The 25,916-nt window shown below is 44.7% G+C and overlaps 1 long non-coding RNA gene across 1 annotated transcript; it reads left to right on the top strand.

Annotated features, from left to right (window-relative positions):
• Positions 1–15,441: 15,441 nt before the first annotated feature.
• On the top strand, positions 15,442–25,503 carry LOC147688522 (uncharacterized). The gene is made up of 3 exons (XR_015300518.1): positions 15,442–15,570; positions 18,961–18,988; positions 25,473–25,503. It is a non-coding gene; the product is annotated as an uncharacterized LOC147688522 (long non-coding RNA).
• Positions 25,504–25,916: the final 413 nt, after the last annotated feature.

The raw sequence follows: 25,916 nt of genomic DNA, 5'->3' as shown, positions 1-25,916 counted from the left end.
GCTAGAAGGAAGAGTTAGATGGTAGAGTAGACACAGTGGTGTTGTTAACCCCCGCTTTAGGAGCTAAACATGATGGCCTGGAAAAATTACCAACTAAAATGTTTATTAGTTTCATTTTGGATTATGCAGACAAAAGCTCAGAAAAGTTAGGGGTAAAAATAACAAAGAAAAATAGGAAGCAAAGATGGATGCATTGATGGATGGAATGGTATTGGATGGATTGGTGGATAGATATATTAGTAAAATGATGGATAAATATGTGAACAGATGTATAGAATGGTGAAAGGATGGATGGAGGAGTGAACAATTGGAAGGATGGATAGGTCAAAGAATGCATAAATAGGGTGAATTGAGGATGGGAAGGTGAATGACTAAATGGGTGAATGTAGTGTGAATGTAACTATTCTAGGAAGGGTTGCTTCGCTCATTAGAGGGTTAGTTCTAGGTGGGGAGTATTTTAATTGTCTGGCTACTCCCTTGATTATGGACCAAAAATAAGAGCAAGTGAGGGGAAATACTAGGTTCATCCTCCCCATTAAATCTTACTTCACGAAAAAGGAACCTAGCTATGTTTAGAAGTTTGACCCTCCACTGGAGAAAACAACGGTATTCTGGTGGTGACACCCTCACCCACCAGGGTTACCTTCATCATCGGGTTTATCCTGTTCCGCTTCAGAACGAGGCGTGCGCGACCTATGGACTACGTGAGAGCGCTTTCTGTATAATGATAAAGACGATGTTTAAGAAATAGGAGTGGGAGGTTTAAGTGTATGGAGAAGTTTAAAAATACTTGGCTAGTTGGTGTGACTAATCTAATCCGACCCCTAGACAGTAAGTCTAAAAAGGGGGAGGTAGAAAAGGGAGAAATGATGAGTCTGCTTTCCTTCAAGGGGGCCCTTGTAGGAAGGCAGACTCATAATTACTCCTTTCCTACTTACCCCCTTTTTTGTAGACAGCAATATCCTAATATACTTCATTTATGTGATCTGAAAGAAGTTCCTACTGAGATTTCTATCTAGGCAACTGCACCATGACAAAGCATCAGATGAATATTCTTACTTTGATATATATACATGACATTTAAATATCATAAATGTTTGCTTTTTAGGGCAGCGGAGGCAAAAGACTCAACCCTGGTGAGTAGGAATATATATCTTATGGCAATGTTTTGAGTTGAATGCTCTTCAGATATTGTACTTTCACTTTAAACTACCTTTGACCCATTCCAGTTGTAACCGAAAACATTTCTATTAGTAAGAACAAATACCTCCTCATTTTCTAACATAAACAACACATTCGTAGACATTTAAGCTTTGAAATGGAACTTAGTAAGGACGACATCCACCATTGGTTTTCCACACTTGTAACTTCATAGTTAGGTGTGGGAAGAAGTGTGTTCCTAGGGTCCGTAAAAGGAGAGTGGTCCATAAAGTCATGGCTGCTTGTTTATTCACAGACATTTCTGGTGGTTTTTCACACCCATTTAGAAACTTGACTTTAGTTTCAACAAAGGGTTGGAGTAATGGGGCAATCTGGGGTTGTACAACCTTTGAAGAGACAACACCACATTTTACAAACCGAAGCGACTTGCAGCCATCACTTCTCATCAGAGTGCTGATCAGACCACTCTTACCATTTTCAAAAGGAAGAAACACAAGATACACAGCTAGAAAACAATTAGACCTCAGAGAGAGCATCTCTGGAGAGCCATCAAGATGAACCCGTTGAAGAGCTCTTTTCTCTAACTGCTAATCAACACTTGAACCATCCACCAGTCATCGACATCCTCAACAAAACCATGTTTGTGGCAAAATTTGATGTGTTTCATCAGATTCTGAGCATTAAGTCAAGCCACTACAAACCTTCATGTGCAGAGCAATGAAATAACAAATGGTTACCAGAATATTACTAATCTGATAGGCTAAGATGGTGGTTCGTGGCTGAGTCGGTACAGAGGCCGCTCCCTAAGGAATTTAAAGCATGACAGTCCCCCACCATCACCCAACTTCGAGTCTTGGTTGAGGCTGCATCTCCAAACCTCCCCCCTCCGGGTTTGGGTGAATTTACGAGGCAGCCGGCATCTGGGAGAAGAAATGCAGGGCGGAGAGCGGAAGCGTGCTGCCACGGACAGCAGAAATCAAACTTCCTTTGGCTTTTTGACCTCAGGTCAACAGTGCTTCCTCAGCCCCTTGACTATCCTCAGCCAGGGTGAACCGCTTTCACCAGAAGGAGGAGGTAGCCGCGAATAGGCGCGGCACACCATGACCACTTCATGCACTATGTCTCCCGGCATAGTCTGCCGGCTTCTGGAATCAGCAGTAATTGTCTGTGCAGCAAAACCACCCATCTCTTGCAAAACAGGAAGGAAAATGTCTGCAGGAACTTTGTTGCAGCATTTTCTATTAAACCAGTCTGGAGCCCATTTAGCCTCCGGCATTCACTCGGTTGGATACTCTGTTGCAGCTGTTCTATCATTCACTGGTTCACCTCCCAGAGAGCAGCTAAGAAAGGCAGAAAAGATGCTGGCTATTAAGGAGCCTTCACTATTAGTGCTGGGGACATTTTCAGTTGTGGACTGTGCTCCAATGACGATGCCTGCAGGGGGTACAAGGAGAGATGGGTGACCAGACGTAGCCAGCTCTCATATTTCCTCAAAAGTGGAGAAGAAGCAACTGTGCCTTAGTAAACAGGGTAATAGAATAATGGCAATGGCAGTGGGCTTAGGGGGAAAAAGCACCGCACAGCCTATAGCTGCCATCCCAAATATCCTTGAAAGGTTGGATACCCAGGATGTGGCTGGCATAGATATTGATTCCGCAGAGAAGTTGTATGGGGATGCTACCCCATTGGTGAATGGCTCAAGCAGGATGGGGCATTACACTACCCTGCTCACAGCAAACATTGGATTTTTTCATTGCTCCACTTCCATGCTCAGCCTCTGTTGCCTTGAGTGATGACCTTGGCTCTGGGAATGAGATGAATCAAGTTCGGCTGACAGCCCAGGCTCCTCTTTCATCCTTTTCAGCACAGCCCCTAACAGACAGTAAGCAGTCTACGACTCTGACTGACATCCTTCCTGTCCAGCAGAGTCTGAATCAGGTGTATAAGGCAGAAGCAGTGATATGGCAGGCTCATACAGCAAACTGGAACAACCTCTTTAGCCCTCTCAGCCTGTTCGTCCAGATTGCTTGGAACCTGTCACTGTTGGGGGTGACAATCAAGAGGCGTTTTTCTTTCTCTGACTTGTCTGACAGTGACCGAGATGAGGATTTTTCCGTCTTAGCCACTAAGGCCCACACCAACTTCTTTGAGCTCTCAAAGAATTCATTGAAAAGTTACGATCTCTCTGCCAAAGAAAAAGAGTGGGCCCGGGGCATTACCAGCTGCCCACTTTGAGGTCAGTATATCGATGGCTTTCGGTCAAAGTGCAATCAATCTTATCCCTTTGACAAATGAGGTAGAGAAGCTATTATGGGATCCAGTTGGGACAGAGCTAACACCTACTAGTTGCTCCCCTCTGGTGTTGGTGCCTCCAGGTATTCCGTCTACTGTGGATCAGTCATTATTCAGTGACAGAGCTATGGGAGGAGATCCCACTCCTTGTCTGGACCTCAACAGGCAGTTCTGGCACAAGATACCCACACTCTGGGTGCTAGCTACCATATTCTCTTACAGCATAGGGAAGATTATCAGAAAGACTTGGTTGCATTGAAGGCTGCTCATCTGAAAACCAAGTTGTTCTACACAATCTGTTGAAAAACATGGATATCATACAGTCCCGACTGGGGGCCGTGGAATCGTTCCAGTCGCTCCTCATAAAAACAGTGGAAGAAAATAGTCCAGAGATTACTCAGCATAATTCACAGCTTACTACCCTCTCATCCAGGGTGGATGCTGTAGAGAATAGGTCATGCCGAAATATTCTGTGGGTTCTAGCTGTCCCTGGAAGTAAAGAGGGCGATGAACCTAGGACCTTTGCTGTCTGCCTTGTCTGAGAGGCTTTCCTCACTCTGAGTGACTGGGATATGGATTGTATCATAAAGAGGGGACATTGATTTCCATTTTGACCTCCCAGTAAGCCCTCTTGGTATCCTTGAGGGGCTATCCTTATTAATATTAGGATCTTTATTTTGTGACAAGAGAGTTACTGACTTGCCTCTCCTAAGTTGCTGATCAAAGCTTGGGGCTTGGAATTTTTTCTCAGCTCTGAGTTTTGCCACCAACTGTGATGAGATGCTGGCAGCTCCGCGAGCATCTCCCGACACACCAGAAGTTTGAGACATCTGTCTCTCTTATGGAGCCCGCAACTCTGTGGATACGAAAGGAGGGTCATACTTTTTATTGTTAGGAAGGTAAAAAGGTTCAGGAGTTGTTAACCAAATGGCAGCCGGGTGGCTGAGAATGTTTTGTTAGCTGTCTAAGTCATTGTCTGATTTAAGAACGGCTCCCACTCTTCTAGATATAAGGGTCTTCAAATGAGCTGGTATTTACTGAATCAGGTATTTGGTTGAGTTTGAGTGATGGAGGAATTGATGTATGAGAGCTAGAGTCTTTTTCTCTTTTCTTTGGAGAACTGTCGGTTCAGTGGGGTGGACAAGAAGTTTGCCCCTTTCCTCCCTGTTTTTTCTCTTTCTTCCTGGTTTTCATCTTCTTTTCTTATGTTCTTCTCAATAGGGAGTTTATTATTTATGTTTGGTTGTGCTTATAATCCTATGTGCATTCTGGTCGGCCTGTGATCTGACTTTATCCACGAGCCTCAATAAATTACAAATCTTAATGTTGGTGCTAATTACCTTTTTTTGGTTAGGGCATAGCTTGGTGGGGTGGGTAAGTTTGCCCTTGCGGGAACCAGGGTGTGGGGTGGGGATTTGGGGGGTTCAGGGACTGATATTGTGAATGGTTGTTTTTTTTCACAGAGCATAGGTGTTGAAATTGTAGAAAAAGTACATTTGAGAAATTTGGCTAGGGGTGGTACAATGATACTTATTTGTGTCTGACAGTATATTCAAAGAGCGTGTGCAGAAATCTGTATGGTGGAGGAGTAGCCTGTGAATTTGGAGATACAATGTCAATAGTTGGTAATGGTGAGTGTCCTGGTCAGCAGCTGCATATTCTATCCTGGAATATTAATGGAATCAAGTTGCCACACAAGCGCAAATTAGGATAGGAGGAACTGAATACTTTTAAGCCACAAATGATATGTCTTCAGGAGATGCATCTATCACAAGCAGAAAGTTTACTGCTAAAGGAGAATGGATATTGTTGCATGTCTATCACATGTGTTACCTCTGCTCGGAGGTGAGGCTGCACTATTGGTATGGGTCAACAAATGTGGGATTTTGCGTCAGAGCCATTGGCAACTATCCAGATGGATAGATTTTATTTACCATTTGTGTCGTTTATCGGATAAATACTGATTAACAAAGGATTTTGGATTTGTTGCTGATGGAGGTTTATCTCTGGTCACCACCCTGTATCATCTGTGGTGATTTTAACATGACGTTATGTTCTATCAGAGACTCAGCATCTTAGTCTCTGACTTGAGACTTGTGGGTTAAGCATCAACTCGGGGGGGGCTTTGCACCAATTAATTTCCATATAAGCTTTGGTTGATCTTTGCCATTTTGAGCAACAGCATACCAGGGTTTACATTTTTTATGCCCCCTTTAAAGCATTGTCCCACTTAGACATGTTTCTAGTCAGCAATACTTTGGTCTCTTCTTCAAAGCTGGTATTCAATCCGAGGGTCTATCTGATCACAATTCTCTATCTCTGTTCATCCAACCCAGCGAGCCCATTCAGACGTCAGGGTCTAGGGGCTGGACATTTAAACACAAATTATTAATTGAGGATGGGTATGTCAGCTCCAAGAACTCCCATCTACGTGAGTTTCTGGAGGATAACATTGGCTCAGCATCACTTCTGGGGGTCTGCGGTGCTCTAAAGGCTACTTGTCGTGAGCAGACTCTTCAGTTTTCTTCTCGCCAACAGAGGATGGCAATGACGGAGGAAACGGATGCTCACCAGACTCTTAGTACTTTGGAATCCAACTCTGGATACAGCATCATTGCTAAGGACGGGCTTCAGGCTGAACAGCTTTTGAAGCAGTCTATCATGTATTATTTGTTTGTAAATTATTTTAAAACATGTTTTAATCTTCCTAGGGATTTGTTAGATCTTTTTAACATTATAATATGTTTTTATATTTTTATATATGTTTTCTTTTTTTGTTTTTTGAAATCTTTACTGTTGTAGTTGATATTTGTTTGTTTTTAATTTTGAACTGACTCCAATGAGAATATTAATGTTTACCCCTCTGCTATCCAACACTTTCCCTACTGTTGCACTCACTGGAGTGGAAATAGTAATTTTTACCCCTCCGCTATCCAACACTTTCCCTCCTGTTGCACTTGAAGTACCGAAAATTATTTACAAACCCCTTATTAGTGTCTTTACCATGAGCAATCCCATTCCCAGTACCAATAATCAGTCAGTTGGCAGTGTAGAAGGTCCAAGCATTTATTAGAACAAACAAATCTCTGCCAGAGGAGCTCCTTGCGACCTAACCCCACGAGGTCCGCCAAGAAGACTGCTGGCATATTGTCAGGACATCACATATATACAGTTGCATTGGCAAAACCATGGCCCAACATGGAAAAGTACAAGCTGGTACAAGTTGGTGCAAGGAGGAAAAGACCATATATGGCACACAAAGAACTCATGGTTTAGCTCATCTCAGTTTAGCAAGGTCGAATGGGTGACTCCCTTCTGCCGGCTCCAACACATCCCACCCCGCTCCCTTCTGGAATGTGCTTATCGGGCCCTCCCCGGCTACCTACAACCTTGACAGGCCTAACAAGCTGAAACAGCATTTCTGCAACAGTTGGGTTATTTCTCAGGAGAACGCCGACAAGGCAGAAAGGGATGAGTGCGGGTTGTTAGTGTAAGGCTTCTAGCGAGGCCACAAAATGGCGCGGGTCAGGCTAAGAAAGTGTAAAATGTGAGGAGTGGTGCAGGACGGAGTTTCTAAAATATGGCAGACGTTTTTATGCTAATGTTTGTGTATATGTAAGGTGACATTTAGGTACATCATGCTAATTATAAAGTATCGATTATGCACATGGTACATAGAAAATAATTGCAAATTCCTCAAACCCTCCTTTTAGCGTGGTGTAGCTAAATACAATAGTCAGGCATGCTAGTCTTCGAAAACATCAGCATTAATGGCCATCAATTTGTGAATCTCCTTCTGCAGCATCTGGGTTTTGAGTGGAACTGGGGCTGGTACGCAAATAGTGGTGATCCGGGAAGCACAATAAGAGCAACACGCCGGACCACATTGTATCAAAAGGCAGCAGGTGAAAATAATACCTGCTGCCCCGGCCAGGATTAACAATAACTTCCAACCCCAGGTGGATAAGAGCCCCCAGAACCACCCAGACAAGGACCAGGACCCATTATCAGTATGCATTTCAGATGCAATGCGATGCAACTTTTGGATTGCCAAATGGCCGGAGGGGGCGGAGTCTGGAATATGCACGCAGCAAGAGCTGCCGATCACGCGGCATGCTCCACCGCGATCAGCTAAGACAACATCTAAAACCATACGATTTTGAAGCGTAACGAGTCTCGTCGCCTGAAGCTCAACCGCTAGGTTAGTTAAAATGTCAGTAGTCATATTAATGACATTTTCTACTATCCGGGACAACCTCCTTATTTCTCTGCTATTAAAAATGGGGCCCCAGAACGGCACTAAACCTTTGCTAAAGTCCGTAAATTGCTGTAGCGAGGTGTCAGTTTGGTCAACCTCAGTCTTAATGAGCTGCCTGCGTGATCTTTTAGGTACCGCTGAAGGGAAGGGACCCACAGGGTGTAATTGATGTGTTCGGTGATAATCGGAAGGTGCTATGTACACAAGTGGATAGAGGAAGGACATGTAACATCGTCCCGCCCAATTACGAGGTAACCAGGTATATGCGTTTTCGCCACACACGAAGTAGACATTGGGTGGGGTGACCAATGGAGGGCTGATGCGTTTCTGTAGATGATAGGTGTAATTGCAGATACTTTCTCCAACCTGTATACAACCTTTACCTTGCACACAGAATACTGAGGAAACATTCAAAATAGGAATTGGTACCACACGGTCTTTTGTAACATTGCGTTCGATAAAAAGCTGAAAATATCTGGAAGCATTGAAACCCTTAAAATCATCAAGTTCTTCTTCTATCCAAGCTTCGTCCCTGATTGCCAAATATCGTTGCATACAGGCCTGTGGATCTATTGTTCCTCGCCCCCTATTCCCCGATCTGTTGAAACCATAGTGTGTATCGATATAATCCATAACCATGTTGTGCTCGTGGTACTCGAAATCTCTACGCTGTTCACCCCAATGACGATATATGGCCAAAAACAGCCTAAACCATGCTTCACAGCTTCCTAAGTAAGTCAGAGGCAATGAGATGAATAAATCATGGTTATGAACCACCGAGGGTAGGAGCCCACATACCCAACAGTCAGTGGTATTAGCAACACTATGTGTTTGGTGCAGCATTTCAACAAAAGCATTTTTAGCATAAGTCTGGCGATGTCGCTCTTTGTGGGGTGCTAACGTATGTAATGTTCAGATGAGGCAACAGTAGTTGGTAGGAAATTTTGCAGAGGGTACTTATGTTCCAAATATACAAATAATCCCATAAACACAGTTATTATGACATCTATAACCACTACAAATATTACTTTGACCTTTGTGGTCCATGTGGAAAACATTGGCTCATAAAATGGTATATATCGTGGAGCAATGGGAATTTCTTCGTCTCGAATAATGCGGCCAAAAGGGTACATTCCTAGCCAAAAGTCCAAAAATAAACTCTGGCCTAGCAGTCCGTCCTACCAGAGGGTTCTTCTCCCTGTGTCCGTCAGAGCCTCACAGGCAGACTCATATCATTCATCCAAGCACAAGAGTGGTGGTCAAACTTTCACCTCGTTGTACAACCAGGCCTGTTGCACTAGCTGGTCTTCTTTCTGAACAGAGCACAATAATCAAAGTTCCAGCTCTCAACGTGTTCAGTCCAGTGTCTCGCTCAGTACCTCAGACCAACTAGCAAGCCCTATCTATGCAATCGAGTCTTTCCTTATCTCCTGATGTGGGCGTCTGAGGCACTGTTTTTCTGCTTCCTTGGCCGCAGGTTGTATCGCACATTACCCGGCACTTCCTGATCAGGGAATAGTACACCAGGTACTTTTCGCACATGGAAATCTTCGTTTGCAGGGGTACTGAGAACAGGATTCAAAGCGCTTGCAGATTCAGTCTTAGGAGCTACCAATGGAACACTGGTTTTTATGTATAAAATGTGTCTCAATAACATGAAACCATCTAATGATAATTTCGTGGGCATATCTAAAATTTCACCCAGCTCTTAGAACATCTATCCAGTGTACATATTGGGCTCGGAGTCACACAATTGGGTAGCTGCTCAAAGCACAATGCATGGTCCTGCCCGTAAGGGTGTTATAAAGACATCTTAATATAGCCTTATTAAATAGCCTTATATAGGCTATTAGAACATTGGAATGTTGGGAGCTCCATTGAAAACAATGGAGTGCTCTGAGCTTATAATGGCTGGTATAATCTTGGAGCTCCAACATTCCAATGTTTCTTTGTTCACAGCTCTGGCTGTGAACAAAGGCTTCAGGGAACCTGAGGGGATTCCAATCCCCTCAGCTCCTAAAAGGCTTTGTTTTTTTTGTTAGAACATTTTGTCTTCTAGTGACAGAATGTTCTAATAGCCTTATAGCCCTTCGTAGATGGGCTATACCGCTATTAAAGTCCCTCTCCCTTGTTAAAGGCCCTCGCCTTCGGCTCGGGGCCTTTAACGCTGGAGAGGGCCTTTAATAAATAGCTGGTATAGCCCTCTACGGCGGGCTATAAGGCTATATTAAAGGTCCGCTCCTGCGTTAAAGGCCCGAGCCAGGCAAAGGACTTTAACAGGGACAGGACTTTAATAGCCGGTATAACCCTGCTACGAAGGGCTATAAGGCTATTAGAACCATCTGCCACTAGAGGACAGAATGTTCTAACAAATTAAACAAAGGCTTCTCGAAGCTCAAGTTGATTTAAATCCCCTCGAGCTCTGAGGTGTCTTTGTAACACATTAGAATGTTGCTTTGCAGGCCTTTACCGGCCCGCAGAAGCAGAGAACACTCCATTGTTTTCAATGGAGCTCTCAACATTCCAATGTTCTAATGGTGAATATGGTGCCTCCAGCCAATGCACCCATTATGAACATTCACTCTTTCTAGCCTCAGACCAGTAGGCTCATTAAGAATACTTAGGTGGATACACAGCTTGATTCCAAAAGATGATATGCAAATAAATGATGGACGGAATGCTGAATAAATCATACATTAACCCCCAGTCAAAAGATCTGGGTTAAATCCATCATTATTCTGCTCACTACGCCACCCCAGTTTGGACCCAGCCATATGCAAACCAGTCTTGACCCTGTGCCTCATGGGAACAGTCCAACCCGAACTGCCTCCCTGGACCGGAAACAAGCATCCTGGGACCGGTTTCTGGGTATTACCCTTCCTCAGCTAGGATAGCTTGAATCAAGTGGCAAAGTGAGCAAGGGACCCACGTCTGGGCATACCCATCCCACTTAGGGCGAAAAGTAATACGCAAACAAATGACGGATGGAATGCTGAATAAATCATACATTCACCCCAAGTCAAAAGATCTGGGTTAAATCCATTGTTCTTCTGCTCACTACGCCACAAGTGATGATGATTGAAACATGCACAAGTGACGCTGATTGAAATACGCACAAGTGACGTTAATTGAAAAATGAACCAGCAACGATGATTGAAAAATACGCAAGTGACGATGGGGCCAGCATGCTGCGCTAAGTGATCGCAGAGGACCTTGCGGGCCCAGCATATTGGCACAGCACCTTTGCAATCAACTACAGTCATGCTGGTCTTTGTCCTACGGCAATAGCACGGCCTCTGTAGCCATGTGGTATAAAGGAATGGGGTTGCTATGGCAGCGCGGTTGCGGTGTGAGGAGAGCAACCTTCAAACCAGCAGTGACCTCTCGTCTGTGAGTGTGGCCCTGGGGCACACACGCTGAATTGGATGAAAATTGGGAGAGCTCAGCACGCGCTGGGTCAAAAAATACAAAGCAAGGAGAACTCGTTCATGGCTCCTGGTCGGGGGGCACTGCTATAAGACTCACAAGAAACAGAGTCCCACAATAGTGGTGCGTCAGTGAAATCTTTAATGTCCATGAGATTTCAGAACAGGGGGCAAGCCAGCATGCCTTTGGAGTCATTCTGGGGGTTAGACTTTGATTATCAAGCAGGACAGAGGCCATTTGGCAGCAGGGCAGCTCAACAAAGCAAGAAAGCAGTTCCTTAGAGCAGTCAGGCACAGCAGAGTGGAAGTCCTTCAACACAATAGCCATTACTCCAGCAGATTTCTTTTTTAGGTCCAGTAGTGTACTGATTTGATTGGGTTGGAGCCCTGGTATTTATACCTAAAAGTTCCTTTGATGTAGGTGGTGACTGCAGAGGGACTCTCTGAAGTGTGCATCAACCACTTTCAACCCAGCCCTGGCTCCAGACTACCAATAGGGAATAAATCATCCTTTTGTGTGAGGGCAAGGTACAGCCTATTAAAATGTAAGTGTGCACGACCACTCCCACTCCCACCTCTCCCACTACCTGCCTCGGAAGATTATCAATATGCAGATGAATGCAGATTTATCCCCTGTCACACCCAGCCCCTTTCTGTGTTCTAGCTGTCACCCAACCCAGATGTCAATGCGCACTGCTACCAGACTCATGAGTGACAGAGTTCCACTGTAGTGATGCATCAGTGAAATCGAAGATGGCCCTGAGACTTCAGAAAGGGGGCAAGCCCTTAGAGGAATATAGCATGTTCCGATGCATGCTTTTACTCTGCGGTATTTTACAATGCGGTCATTACAACGACCACGTTGTTACAAAGTGATTCCATTACTACGCAAGTCATTACATTGACTTGCAGTAGATGGCGCCGTAACATTAGGAAGGTATAATTTACTTATCCAACTCCAGCCTACACAACAGTAGGGAAGGTGTTGGAATAGTAAATTATACTATTCCTTATGTTAAAGCGCCATCTACTGCAAGTCGACTTGCGTAGTAATGGCATGGCGTTTTAACACTGAGGTCGTGGTAACGACCGCGTTGTAAAAGCATTGTGGTCTATGACCGTGATGTAAGGTTGTTTCACCCTGAGAGTCACTGTGTTGTTTTTTCCTTGATTTTTATGCAGGCCAGAGGTCAGCAGGCAGAAGGGCAGCTCAACAAACCAGGGAAGCAGTTCCTTAGAAAAGTTAGACACAGCAGAATGGCAATCTTTCAGCACAACAGCCTTTACTCCAGCAGAGTTCTTTTTCAGGTCCAGTAGTGTACTAATTTGGCAGTGACAGAGCCCTGGTACTTATACTTAAAGGTATTGGAGACAAGCTGCAGGCACACAGAGCAAAGTTAAGAGCAGAGAAATGTCCACTTTCTAAAAGTGGCATTTCTAAAATAGTAATGCCAAATACAACTTTACCATTAAAGCAGATTCACCATACCAAACGTAATACAGCTGCTCCTCTCTGAACAGGAATTACCACTTAAAGATGTATAAGAGAACTCCCAGTGTATGCCCATGAGAAGAGCAGGCCTCACAGCAGTACACAGTGAGTGTAGCTGTTTGTCACTGCCAGGACATGCACATCATAAAAGTATACGTCCTACTTTTTAGTTACGCAGCACCTTGCCCTTAGGTTCATTTAGGGCCTAACTTAGGGGTGATTTGGGTGTATCAAAAGGGGCTTATAAGGCTTGGCAAGGTGTTTTAAGTGCCAATTCGAAGAGACAGTACACTGCACTTTCATGTCCTGCAATGCCAGGCCTGAGACAGGTTTGAAAGGCTACTGGTGTGAATGGCACAATCAGAGCTGCAGGCCAACTAGTAGGATTCAGATTATGGGCCCCTGGGTATATTGTTTACCACTTACAAGACACTTAGCAGTAAACTAAAAATGGCAATTGTGTACACACCAATGTTACCAACTTTACCATGTTTAAGGGAGCAGCACATGCACTTTAGCACTGGTTAGCATTTGTAAAGTGCTCAGTGTCTTAAGGCCAACGTTCCAGTAAATGTTTTTTTTTTTACAATTAAAATACCAAAGTGTGATTTTCTTTTCAAAAATAAAACAAAGACAATGATCCCCTCACCATGGAAGTTTCATCCCATGGAGTGAGGGCCATTTTACGGTTTTCACTGTCCCATACAGCTAGGTTTTACATGGAGCTGATGGACAGTAATAACTGGCCGTTTGTCTGCCCCCTCTAAATAAGGTGGTCAGACAAGTGACCAGACCTCCGACAGCTCTTACTCTGTCGGGACTTCATAGGTGTATATCGACAACAGAGCAGCGTGGTATCCACCTTCGACAAACTGAAGGCCCACCTGACTCAAAATGAGGTGCGTGGACCTTTGGTTTGGTCAAGAGTGTCGTCTCTGCTAAACTACAAATCAGACATCAAGCCTGATGAATATATGAATACAATAACATATGTTAACAAACAAAATTGAGGAAGGGGTTCACAGTGCTTGTCATCTTGCTTTTTTTAGGGAGCATGCTCTAACGCTTTATGTCCTGTAACCAGTATTGTACACCTTGAGAACTTCTGGATAACTGAGATGCCTCCGCTTGGGCTACCTAGTAATGTTTCCGGCAACCCCACTTTTAGTTAGATCTTGTCTCCCGTTATGTTCTTATGATGCACTTCGGAGTAGTGTCCCTTTATGACATGTATCAAGCAGATGTCTAAAGGCCAATCTCTGTTCTGAACTCACAGTGAGTTAATTCAGTAGCTCCAGAGGATTGAAGAGCCTGTGCCTCAGAGACAGAGACATGGCTATCAATAGAGCTGCAGGTGCAGTGTCACCGGGGTACAGGCATGTGAACCGCCTGCTGACCCCAAACATGGGTGTTTATGGGGCCCACTTTCAGTGTATGATGCCTTAGCTATGCCAGCGCTTGGAGCCAGATTCATTTGCCAGGATAGGACATGGCTTTCATACTTTGAAATTGGCTGAATATTATTTGTTAATAGTACAATTGCGAAAAATAATTTTTTACATGCTGTGTTTTCTTATGCTTATAAGTTAATCAGAAAGCTGCATAAATGAGAAAAAAATATAAAACACATTCTAATGTACAACCACATTTTATGTGCATCAATGCAAATGCTCTTTAAGGGGCACATCACTTTTTGGAGACAAACACAGATTGTTCCTTTTTGTGTTGACTCGTTCCAAAAAGAGTGGCTCATGGAAAAGGATTCCCAGCTTTCCATTATTTCTTCACCTTTTCCCTTCTCCCCGTGATCAGGGACTCCCTGGTCCAGTGAATCAACTGTAGGAACTAGACTGTTGTATCATAATTATTTACTATTAAGCTAATGTGTAACCTGCTCTATATTTCAGCCAACGGAGACCTGCTTGGACTACCATACGCAGGATGGAGAAGGGGAGAACTGGAGCGACTTCTTGCAGGGGGCGCTAGTTCTAAAGGACACTGCCATGGAGGGCAGAGAGGACCAGGGGGACTCTGAGGGAGAGGATGAAACCAAAGAGTCCACTAAATGGCGTTGGATAGACCAGGGCCTGTCTGTTTCTCCGTATAGGGGGGATGGGCACACAGAAGCTTCATTTACCCCAGAAATGGTGACTAGGGAAATATACACCGGTAGTACAGCCACCACAGTATTATTTACAGAGAGGGGTGACTCTTTAAATGTGTCACCTCGGGATGGGTCAGTCTTTTGCCATTATCCTTGCAGTTTAGATCTGAAGCTGGGATGGCTGGGTGGTTTTGGTGGACAGCGAGGAGGCAGTCTGAGTGGCGGTGAGCCCCATGGGAGGAGTACAGAGTTTGTGGGTCAACTGTGTTTGGGGGAAGGAGAGAGCACAGGTCTACAGGCAGGCCTGGCTATGGACAGTCAGGATTCAAATGGAACTGCAGTCGGGTTCAAGCAGCCGTTGGACTGCGAGAGGCTGGTTAGCTGGGATCAAAGGTTTTCAGGTGCCGGTGAGGCAGGGGAGATTGAAATGGCTGAAGACGCAGGTCAGATATTGGGGGCAGAAGGAGTGAGCCAGGGATGGGGTCCATGGGAAGAAGAGTCAAGGCACCGGTGCGGCTGGCAGGAGCTGTTTGGTTGGGAGGAAAGTTTTTGTGGTGCAGCCATGCGAGGAAATGCAGAAGAGGCAGGATATAGGAGGAGGGTAGAAGTGGTCGGCAAGGGATGGAAGTTAGGACAAGATGGGTCACTGCTGCTTTGGGCTGGTAAGTGGCAGTTGACTGAAAGTGGGGACACTGAAGAGGATGAGCCATCTATTATGGATAGTGGAGATGCTTTGGAGGAGCAAATTCAACGGGCGGTGGAGTTACATGGACAGGTCCTTGTGGATTTACCTGATGACGAAAGTCTAGAGAACCAACCCTCAGACGACGGCATTGAGGTAACAAATATTTTTTATAATCAAAAATGATTTGTCAGTGTATGCATACAGTATGTGGAACAGTTGTATCACGATAGGATTAAATTGTCCTTTAACAGACCACATTCATGTAGAGGCATGAACAGAGTGGGAAAAATTACAGGAATTGTGAGCTCCCCCGTTTGTAAATAGATTTTCTCCTAATCCCCCCCCCCCCATGCCCTCAAGTGACTCCACCTGAAAGTGTCAAAGGGAAGGAGTATTGAGTCACAAATGAGACCAGATAAAAACGATCACCCAGTCAAGAAGCTCCATGTTCAATCACCCATCAAACACCATCTCTCTCAGTTTTGAAATCATTTTACAGTTGGGACTTATAAATCAAATGGGAAGTCCATCCATTCTGGAATGTAGTGCAAAACCACCATTCCCATGATCCTTTGCATACCACAAAGCCCCCAGACCGTAGGTTGCAGTTACAACAGAATTAACACATGAGCAAGTGTGGGTACAACAACTGTCAATGAGGAACACCCACATTTTACCTTTAAGATGGAACTCGTGTTTAAAAATGTGCATATCGAACCATAAAGCCTTTTTGCCCTTGTTGTTAGACAAATATCTCTCACGTTTCTGAAAGCATCACATTTATTCATATAGAATATGTTCTGATTGCCTAAGAGCCACAGCCTTAGTTATATATTTTTTCTTCACCTACCACTTGAGTGACATAAGTATATGAGACTCTTTTCGCTTACTTTTCTGGCTTTTTCCAATTTAATGTAAGAGAGGTTTAGGTTCTTAAGAGGTATAGGGACAAAAAGTGACACATTTATACAGATTCTGTTTCTCCTCCTATTTTCCAAAATCCAATCGAGGAGGTCAACATGGAGTATTTTATCAGAAGAGTGTACACGGAGGCAGTGTCAGATGGAAGACACCCCCATAAACCTTGTATTCATTATTTGCTGAGCCCTTCATTCTTCTAATAATCTGCATGAGTACAGGTTATTCGTGTCTAAAGGGGTCAGTGGTGGCAGGAGAGGTCAACTCATTAGAAGTTTGAGTGGACATCAGGGTGCATAGAAGTGCAATCCACCTTTTTCTTGCCTCTGGTAGCCAATTCCAATTGCCTCTTTATTCATCACTTTTCAGCAGAGTATTGATCATGAATGACGGTGGCTTTTTCCACCTTTTCACTCAAGGTTTTTCATTTTTTTTTATTTCAGCTTTCTATACAGCTCTTCTTTCGTGTGGACTTTAAGGCACTAACTGAGTTATTGGAAAACTCAATATTATCATATATAATGCATTTATTCAGGAGCACTTAGGTGCAGAATTATGTGAATTGTGAACAATCTGTGATTTGTGCTATCGATTCTGCCTAGTTTTAGATTATGTAAATGTAAATGTATGTGTCTTGTGAAGCATCTGACCGTGGGAAATTCTCCCTAAGGTCAATAAGCATTTATCTAAAATGTATCTTTAGTCTACGTATTCTCTCCAGTTTTTGATTGAGAGAGATGCTTGCTGTGCAATAGTGGTGTCTTCAACACGCAGCCGCAGCCCGTGCAGGTAGGAGCGGTGGGGCCACTGGCGGGGGGGGGGGGGGGGGAGGTGACGATGATGAGGGAAAATTAAATAAATTATGAATTTTCCCTTGCCATTGCCCGTCAAAATCCCTCACCCTCCCGGCCCACCGCTCTTACATGCACAGGGCGCGGATGCCAGCATGAAAAGCTTCACACATAGTTGCCATAGCAGCCCCTCTGTAGGATTCAGCCAGGCTGACTAGGGAGCCAGAGTGCTTTTTGGGGGAATTGTAAATCTTTGCACCTTCTCTGCTAAATTACAGTTGGAAATGGAGGATATTCTGTTTCTGATCAGTGGCACCTCAGATCCATCACTGCAGTTGTTCATGTTGAGTCTTCAGACATGGAGCAGAAAAATCAATGTCTGTGTTTTGAAACACAATGGTGGGAGGTGGTGCACCAGTTAGTGCCAATCGTTGAGGCAAGACATACTGGTGGAGCTGCGCGGGAGTCAGTGAGTAGTCTGGCAGGTGGGATGTTCAAGGACCGACCTTAACAGTATTCAGGGGTCAGATCCCTTGCGTTGCTCTTGCATTATGCAAGGCTTGGCTTAGTAAATCCAGAGTAGCTCAAGGTAAAGTAAATCCAGTGCTTAATTTGTAATAAAATAAGTGCAAGGGCCATTGCCAGCAGGCCATTGCAGCTCTCCCCACACATTGCCCCTACCAGCGCTTCCAATGGCAGTACAAATATACCTACTAACCATCAAACTCTGACAAGTGTGACAATTCAGACTATTCCCGTCCCCCAAACCTATAAGAATGGCACAGGCAGCAGTGAATAGTCATATCTAATGGATAGTGAATTAATCCCTTCAGTGCTCATGACGAGGCCAGGCTCGTCATGCAGCACGGCGCTCGTGTGCTCATGACGAGCCTGGGCTCGTCATGAGCCGTGGAACGCTCACACGCGGGGCTAATTTCCCCGCTGTGCTGAGCATTCCATTGCGCGGGCGGGTTCATGACGAGCCCAGGCTCGTCATGAGCACACGAGCACCGTGCTGCATGACGAGCCTGGGCTCGTCATGAGCACAGCGGCGCCGTGCGCGGCCCCCCTCCCCCCCGCACCGCGGGGAAATTAGCCCCGCAGTGAAGGGGTTAATAAACAACTGCTGTTGTGCTCATCTTTAAATTAGACATGCAGAACCACTATGTGCCAGACTGTTACAAGCCCTGTGGTTGACAATTAAGTGCCTGTGTCCAGCCCCGGGAACCCCCCCGGATCAAATTAAGCACTGCGTAAATTGCTGCCTTGCGTTATTCTGCATTTAGAAGGCATTCCATAGGTGGAGCATCGGCGTTCCCATGCAACCACCGTGGTTTTTGACGCAGTCCCAGATTTACTAAGGATAGCAGACCTGGGATTACGTCAAAATGGTGCACCTTCCCTTCCCTATGGAAGCGTAAAAAGGAGAAATATCCATATTTCTACTCATTGTTTCCTCTTTCTGAGTGAATATGTGGCACACATAGAAATAACACAATGCCTCCAAGGAATGTTTTTGTGCAGGGACATACCCTTCCTGCCCAAAGACATTCCTGCCAGTTACCCTTGCACCATGGCAGAAGTGTGCCTGCATTGGCCCTGGCCTGCACTGAGTGTGCAGCCCAGGGAGAGAGCAGGCATGCAGCATGTCTCAGTACATATGGTGCATTCCTGCTGTCTCCATGCCACGCAATGTAGTGCAGCGCAGCAAGTTGTCGTGCCGCGTTGCATCGCCAGATATTTTGGTAAATCTGGCCTTCAGTTTCTGAGTGGCAGACATGAGGGTAGGGCTGTTTGTAAATCACAATAATGATTCTTGTTGTTGACTTTACAGGAGCTTGCAGCTGATGCTCCGGAAGAAGGTAAAGACTGCATCTTCTAGATTTGTTTGTTATTGAAACGTTTGTCCCCAGTAGATTTCTATTTTTTTTTAAAAAATTAGCAAACTACACATATTCAATGAATGTCACCACAGTTATAGATTTCTTGCCCTACTGGGCATTTTGTAGAGAAAGTACCACAATTTGTGCATTAACCTTCGACTCTCATCATCTCTTTGCGGTATTAACATAACATAGTTCTACCAGTGAGGCAACGTATATTCAGACAAAGAGAAAAAAAACAACCGCCCTCCCCCGCTACAAAGGAGTGAAATGTGACATGTTTGCGGATCAGAATTTTCATTGCCACTGACCAATAAAAGAAAAGAAACAAACTAATATTTTCACCTCAATTTATTATATCTCCTCTCCAGTTGCACCAATACTCAGCACGTATACTTCCAAAATACATAATGCCAACCTCTTCACGGGGGTCGGATGCGTGACTAGCCCTCAAAGTTTCCCAAATAGTCATCCCACTTTGTGTTTTGTGTGCCCCTCCCACCCCAGTTGGGGCCCAATAGTGTATCAATCTCTTCCCAGGGGCACTTACGACTGGCCCTCAGCCAGTCTCTAATCGATGGTGCTGATGCTGCCTTCCAGGCTCTTGCCATCTGCCTCTTCCCTAGATCAGACCATCAGCTCAAGTAAGCATGAAGTCATGTCCTTCGGTGTCAGTCGACCCGTCAGTTCAGCCAAATATTTAAGTATTTCATTCCAAAATCAAGATATTACCATACAGGGCCATACTATATATACAAAATCAGCATCTTGTTCTGCACATCAGGGGTATTTAGTTGAAGCTCCCGAGTTCATGCGGACCAATAGTTTAGGGGACAAATAGGTGTGGTGTATTTATTTATTTATATGAAGTTTTACATATTGTGTGAACGTGACCCTGGACGTTTTGAACTGCTTTACAAATGGCCAGGAAAGAAGAAACAAGCAGAACAAACATATACGCTAACAGTACGCAGTGTAACTAAGGTAAAGGCCAATAGGTCAATAAACAAGGTCATAGCAGGAGAGTAATAACCATGGGTGTAGGCACTGCACCTATTGGCACCCGGAGAGAAGAGCCAGTGGGTTCTAGGGTAGACAGGTATTCATGAGAAGCACATTGACTTCATTGAATGATGTAATTGAGGATTCAATCTGATTTCAGGTGGCAGGGAGATCCATATTCTCGGTTGTAGGTTCTTGTTATGAAATTTCTGAGGTTTCAACAATAAGGTGCTGGTGATTCTAGAGGATCTGCAGGTGCCAGTAAGCTCCAATCTTTCAGCTAGGTACTTTGGTGTGTTGAATAGGAGTGGTCGAAGAATTCCGCCCCACCGGCAGAGTTTGCAGAGTTTTGCTCATTCTGTGTGGAGTTCCGACAAACTCTGCGAAGTGACACAAGTTTTATTTTTCCCGAGCAGCTCGGTAAGAGTAATTTGGCGAGCCCTGTGGAAAAATAATGACACGCTAGACCTCCTCCTGGCAAGATTTCTGATTGTGGGAGGTCATGGAAGGTCGCGACCGCTTGCGTTGAGAAATCTCCTGTTTGCTTTGAGGAAGCTGCCGCTCGAGTAGGATGTGTACTCGAGCAGTAGAAAGCAGCAGCGCCCTCTGGTACGACATGTAGTGCTGTTCACACAGATTTAACAGCACAGGACAAACTCCTGCAGCTAAAAATCTGTGTGAGTAGCGCGACTTAACCGACTCCGTTGCTGGCGGAAGTCCGTCGAGCACGGCAGAGTTTTTCTTGCACTTCACAGAGTTCTGTAGAGTAAAACTCCACAAATTCTGACCCCGGCTTAGTGTTGAAGTGCATGGCTTTATGGGCCATACAAGAAATTTTCAGCGGAATCCTTACCTCATACGGGAGCCAGGTTATAGATTTCAGATCAGAAGTGATTGCCCTTCAGTTATCTCAGCCCTCAACAGTCCTTCCCATCATTGTTTTGGATTCACAGGACCAGATTTATCACGGTTTTGAATTGTGCTTACATGATGCAAGCAGGCGCAAGGGTGACACAAAACCTAAGTGAGATTTATCAAGTCACGCAAGGCCAACTTTCGTGGGCCTGCATGGCTTGACAAATCTAGAGTAATGCAAGGCAGTGCAAATCCCTGCCTTGCGTTCATCTACTGCAGGGATGCATTCCATGGGTGAAGGGTAGTTGTTTCCATGCATCCACCCATGGATTTTGAAGCATTTACAGATTCACATTAGTAGTAGACTTGGGAATGCCACAAAACTGTAGTCTTCACCAGATGAGGCGTAGTGAGGAGAAATATCTTTCTTTCTCCTAATTCTTTCCTCTTTCTGCAGCATACATAGAAAGAGGAACATACCTCTCAGGATTGTTTTTGTGGAGGGAGGTGTCTCTTGGTAATAGGAAGCCAAAAGAGCACCAGCGCTAGATAAGGACGAGAATGTGCTATATAATGGTAAATAGGGCGCATTCCTGTCCTTTACCTCTCACACAGTGTAGCAAGGTGGCTTACTGCGTTGCGCTGCATGAAAGAATGATAACTCTGCCTCTCAGTCTTCAACCCAAAGTGCTAAAGAGCTCCATGTACAAGGAAGTGACTTAGTAGTTAGTAATAGCTGTAGTGGCTGCAATATAGTATGCTCATCGTTGCCTGCATCCCAAATGACTTCATCACCCTGCTGGCCATCAACTCCTAAGACTGCCTCTTTCTCTGGAACCTGAACTTCCACCCAGAAGACCCCAATGACACCAACACAACAAATTTGTTTAAAAGCATGGAAATTCTCGGCCTCTCCCAACAGGTCATGGACCAATAGCACATTGGTGGACACACTCTTCACCCCATTTTCAAAGCCAGCGAATGGATCAGGTAGAGCCACGCCACCGAAATCACCTGGTTTGACCACTCCATTGTCCTCTGCCATATCTCAACCGCCCCTTCTACACCGCCCCCTCAACTTCCCCTACCTCTGGACCAACTCCCTCAACGCCTCTTCACCCGATGCCCCTACCAACATTGAGGAAGCAGTCAGAAACTAAATTTCATGGATCAACAAATGCGCTGACAAAGGCGCACCTCTAAAATCCACCAAATCGGACGATACTCCAAACATCGTAACTGGTTTACATCAGAGCTCAAGTTCCACAAACGCACCTGTAAGTGACTTGAGAGGATCAGGCACACCAGCAAGACAAACATCGACCGTGACAATTTCAAACTAGCTCTCCACCAACTCAAAACCAACCAAAAAATGCCCTGGCTTCCCACCTAGACACCAGCTTGAACTACAGCAAGGAACTATTCTGCATCAGCACAGGATTCTCCAACCCCACAGCCACCGAGAACACTCTCAACACTCTCGACGATTTCTTTTCACCAAAATCACCACCATCTATGAGAACTTGAATTCCAACCACCGGCAACCAAACTCAACAGACTATTCAACAACAGTGACCTCCACAAATGTTCACTAAGCACATGGGACCCCCGCTCTAAAAACAGCGTCACAAGCTGGAGCTGGATGCAAAGTAGATGCCTTAAGCTCCACACAGTTAAAACAGAAATGCTAATCTTCGGGAGCAACAACTCTTTATGGGACGATTCCTGGTGGCCAATGGAGCTTGGCTCCACGGATGTATGACGTTACAATGCATACTTTTACAATGCCTACCTTCACAACGCGGTTTTTACCACGCATACCATTACAACGCATAATGCTTTTAGGCGCTGGATAGTGAATAGTTTAATTTACTATTCCAACTCCAGTCCCCGTGGATAGTAGGGAAGGTTATTGGATAGTAAATTAACCTATTCCCTATCCTAGAGCGCCCCCCAGCGCAATGCGTTGTAATAGTTTGCGTTGTAAAAGTTGCGTTGTAATGGTAGGTCATTGTAAAAGTTGCGTTGTAACGGTTGTATACCTGGCTCCACACCCACATGAACACTCACAGAGCACGGTAGAAACCTTAGAATAATACTCGACAGCAAGCTCTTGATGAGAAGACGGAGCAACTGTCTCATCCTCCTCCTGCTACCTCACCTTGCGCTTGCTCAAAAAAATCTTCAAACGGCTCCCCTTTGAAGTCAGATGCACCATCACCCAGGCCTCATCACCAACTGCCTAGACTACGGCAACTCCCTCCTTCTCCCTGCAGCATGCAGCAGCCAGGCTCATCTTCAACCTGTGAGGCATACCCACATATCCCCCCACCTCAAAGCTCTACACTGGCTTCCCATTAGCAAATGGTACCAGTTCAAACTGCTCACCCATGCCTACAAAGCCCCTCACAACAAGGAAGCATCAGAGCGGTGGACATGCCTTCTCAAACCTGGCAGCCAGGTCCTGGAACAGCCTCTCTCTCCACCTTTGCACATCCTCCACCCTACAGGAGTTCAAGAAGAACCTGGAGACTTAGCTCTTTCAATAATTCATCTGGGCAGCAACTGTCTCCATCCCCCCTACCCCCCAAGCATCTGGATACTCTCATGGGTGATAAGTAAAGCTTAAACAAATCCTGTTTGATTGGCTGATTGATGTAAAGTGTCAATGAACAGTAGTTATAATGAAAAGGATATGCTCCTACAGTGCCATCTCAACTGCTGCACGTTCATCATTTTCCAGATCGCTTTATGTTTCCAAGTTGTCTCCTGACAAAGTCTTTCTGAGGCTACATGATCATGGATGTTTCTTTGGCTGCCTGTTCCCGGGTTGGGTGGTCATGAAGTTTCCAGTTTGCTCACCATGTGTTCCGTCCTCACTCTATCCTTGCTAGAGGATGTCAGTTTTTCCTTCTGATGCTAGCCATGTTTTTCCTTTTATCGGTGTGGCAGAGAAATGTACCTTGTTGTCGTCCATAACGTGTAGTTCGGCCAGGAACGTTAACCAGTAACAAATACTAATTTGCCTTTATTGCTTTTTAACATACAGCAGTGATTCCTTGGATGTTATACTACTGTAGCGCAGTCTGGAACATTTTTCACTTTCCATTTTTGTACTATCCAGAGGCCTTTGGAATGTTAGGTCTGTAAGAAGGGGTCTCTATCACTTTAATTAAAAAGTCACCACTGGTGTGGAAGGAGCTCCTAGGATTGGTGGTGTGCTTGGTCCTCTATTGGCTCTTTCTATTGAGAAAAAGTTGGATTGTTTTCCAGCAAGGACTGTGTCAACAAACCATGACACAAGAAATTGTTCCATTCTGGGGCCTTCCACACACTCTGGAAGACAAAGATCTTGTGACACCTTATGCAAACATGACACTCTTGGGCCAATGTGGATGCAGGATTATGTCCCAAGCTAGTCCACAATTTGGACTGATGGTGGTAGCAGCCTAATGTATAGTGAGAGCCAAGATTTTTTACCGGTCTCCTTCAAGGAGCCATAACTACATGCCTCTCCTGTCTAAAAGATTCAGCCAGTGTACTGTTTCTTTTTCTTATTGGCTGTTTCTATTCCAGTAGCGGCTGGCAGGGAATAGGGGAGGTGAGGTTTGAAAAAAACAAACTAAACACTTCCCTCTTCGGCTGGCCGCGTCTCTCCTCTGCTTCCCTGCGGATGTCCCAGAACAAAGCAGGGAGCACACACAGGCTCCCCAAAGTCAATCACAGTGCTGCAATGCAGTGTTGTGATTGGGGAACAACCTTCACAACGCAGTCATTACATTACACTACCTTTACAACGCAGTCATTACATCGCAACATCCTTTACATCGCATGTCATTACAACACAGCCTTTACATCGCATGTCACTACAATGCATGTCACTACAATGCAGGCATTACATCACAAGTCATTACAACGCATACCACTACAATGCAGAGTACCCTTACACTATCTGACACTTACCCTACTGTTGCACTCACTGGAGTTAGAATAGTACATTTTACCCCTACACTATCCAACACTTACCCTAAATGCGATGTAATGATATTCGTTGTAATGGTATGCGTTGTAATGGTATGATGCAATATAATGGAAAGCGTTGTAAAGGTAGTTTCAAAAAATGCAATGTAATAGCATGCGATGTAAAGGAATGCGGTGTAAAGGATGTTACGATGTAAACACTGCATTGTAAAGGCATTTGTTGTAAATGTATGTGTTGTAACGCCATACATGTGAATGCTCCCTACCAGGCTGTGCATTTCAACCTGGTGGGGAGCATGCAAAGTGCACATGACTGTTTGGCTGGCCCAAGACGTCATGCACACTTAGAGTGTGCCCACCACTCCACCCCCTGTGACCCCAGCTCTGCCCTAACCCAGCCCAGCAGGTACCAAAAATAAAATTAAAATAAGAAAGCTATTATCATTTTCTTTTTTCACTGCTTTGAAAGCAGTGGGGTCATTCTACTGCATCTCAGCGGAGGAGCAGCCCCAGTTCTTTCCTCTGTTTTCTTGCTCTCTTGCTATTTCTCTCTTTCTGTATACCTCCTACCTCTACTTAATCCACGCTCTTTATCAAATTCTATTGTATTTTTCTTTTTGTGTAGGCAGTGAGACGCTGACTGATGCAGTGTCTAGGTAAGTACTCCCGATAATTAATTTATTAAATATTTTTGGTTGCGACCTTGAACTGTTGATTGACAGGGGTAGTCTCTGTAGCCTAATGGCCTATGATGGGAGGTTTTCTTAATATGACAAAAGCAGAAAGACGTCTTGAAGCCTTTCAAATGAAGTACAGGTGTTGTTGTCAGTGTCTCCACCCATATTCCACTAATAAATGTTTTTACAGTTAATTAGTGTCAAAGCCATTAGTTATTAGCCCTTAATTACTATTGCTAATCAACGTAAACCAACTTCAGTCCTCATTTTACCCAGGCAGGGACCAGGTTACCAAAATGATTGACCAACACATTAGCAGATTTGCAAGTTTTTCAAAATGCAGAGCTTGCAGTATTTTTTTTAAACAAAACAAAAATTGGATGCTGGATTAG

The sequence above is a fragment of the Lissotriton vulgaris genome, chromosome 10 (assembly GCF_964263255.1).
Source record: "Lissotriton vulgaris chromosome 10, aLisVul1.2, whole genome shotgun sequence".
Taxonomy (NCBI): Eukaryota; Metazoa; Chordata; class Amphibia; order Caudata; family Salamandridae; genus Lissotriton; species Lissotriton vulgaris.
The sequence above is the reverse complement of the archived record's forward strand: the minus strand, read 5'-3'. Positions and strand labels throughout refer to the sequence as shown.